The 1844-nt window shown below is 43.1% G+C and overlaps 1 pseudogene; it reads left to right on the forward strand.

Moving 5' to 3' along the window:
- Positions 1 to 208: 208 nt before the first annotated feature.
- Positions 209 to 1014, forward strand: LOC113242192 (40S ribosomal protein S2-like; annotated as a pseudogene).
- The last annotated feature ends 830 nt before the right edge of the window (positions 1015 to 1844 follow it).

Consider the following 1844-nt stretch of genomic DNA (forward strand, 5'->3'; position numbering starts at 1 on the left):
ACTGAGCCATGTGAGAAAAACGTTGCATGACCTACTACAGTGAGTATTCTTATATTCTTATGTAACTATAACTATCCTGCGTGATCATTTGTGGATCTCAATGTTTCTGTGGCTTGTAGTCCTGAGCAAACTATTGAGATGATAGTGGAAAAGACAAATAATTTAAATTTACAAAGAATATTTGTCATCTGCTCCAAGAAAACAGCAAATGGGGGATGACGTCAGTGCCGTGGGAGGGCCTAGAGGGCCCAGGAGCCCTGGAATGGGAGGCCGGGTTGGCCTCCAAGGAGTCTTTGGCAAGCAGCACTGGGGCCAGGGCCAAGGCGTGGAGCTTGTGGAGGCAAGGCTGAGGACAAGGAGTGGATCCCCGACATCAAGCTGGGCTTGCCTGATCAAGGACATGAAGATCAAGTCCCTAGAGGAGATCTCTCTCTTCTCCCTGCCCATCAAGGACTCTGAGATCATTGACTTTTAACTGGATGAGGTTTTGAAGGTTATGCCTGTGCAGAAGCAGGCACAAGCTGGCCAGGGCGTTTGTGGCCATCAGAGATTCCGGGGGACATGCGGGTCTGAGTGTTAAGTGCTGCAAGGGAGATAGCCACTCCATCCGTGGGCCATCCTCCTGGCCAAGCTTTCCATCGTCCCTGTGGGGAGAAGTGCTGGGGGAACAAGATCAGCAAGCCCCATATTGTCCCATGCAAGGTGACTGGCCGCTGTGGCTCTGTGCTGGTGCGCCTCACCCCTGCCCCCAGAGGCACTGCCCAAGAAGCTACTGATGACGGCCAGTATTGACACCTGCCACACCTCAGCCCGGGCCTGTGCTGCCACCCTAGGCAACTTCACCCAGGCCACTTTTGATGCCATTTCCAGGACCTATGGCTATTTCACTATGACCTCTGGAAAGAGACTGTGTTCACCAAGTCTCCGTATTAGGAATTCACTGGCCAGCCTGTAAAGACTCACACCAGAGTCTCCATGAAGAGAACCCAGGCTCCAGATGTGGTCACTACGTAGTTTTACACAAGAAAAATGAAGTTAATTAAGGCCTGTTAAAAAAATAATAATAAATACATTTACAAAGAATATTTGCCTTTCTTCTTAAAAAGACTAATTAATTTGAAATTAAAAATGAGGGACATTAAAGTATACAGTTGTTTAGCAGGAAAGCCAAGTTCATTTAAATATATAAAACAATGAGGCTGCAGACAGCTCCAGGGGTATCATTTATATTGTACTGTATATGAAAGAGGCACATTGGAATTGCATATTACATAACCCAAGCAACTATGCTTGATGACTTCAGATATGGAGTTCATAAATAAACTTGGTAATAACACTTATGATTTGAAAGTAAACAAATATAACAGAGTAGAAGTAAAATGCAATATTCTAATCCCATCCAACAAATTTAAAGCTGAAGAAAAAGCCCCAAATGTATACGAAATATATGAAGAAAATTACAAAATTTTAAGGAGAGCTTTAGAGGAAGGCTTGGCTAAATGGAGACACACACTATTTTCTTGGATGGATGCTGCAGTGTTATAAAGATGATAATTGTATCTTCAGCCAATCTGTACATTTAATGCAATTCCTCTGAAAATCCCTGTGGCATGTTATTTTTTTTCTGAACTTGAAAATACGGATTCTGTAGTTTATCTGAGCAAATAAATGTGAGAATAGCAAGGACAAAATTCTAAAAGAAACCTATTGAGAAGTGTGCACTTCGTGGTAGTAGTTAATCTTATAGATAGTATCATGTACTGGAAAACCATAGTAACCGAAGTGGGTATCGGTATACACATTGATAGACGGTGAAGCTGAGGAGAAGTGAAAGTACAGAAAAC

This window comes from Ursus arctos, chromosome X, assembly GCF_023065955.2.
Source record: "Ursus arctos isolate Adak ecotype North America chromosome X, UrsArc2.0, whole genome shotgun sequence".
NCBI classification, from domain to species: domain Eukaryota; kingdom Metazoa; phylum Chordata; class Mammalia; order Carnivora; family Ursidae; genus Ursus; species Ursus arctos.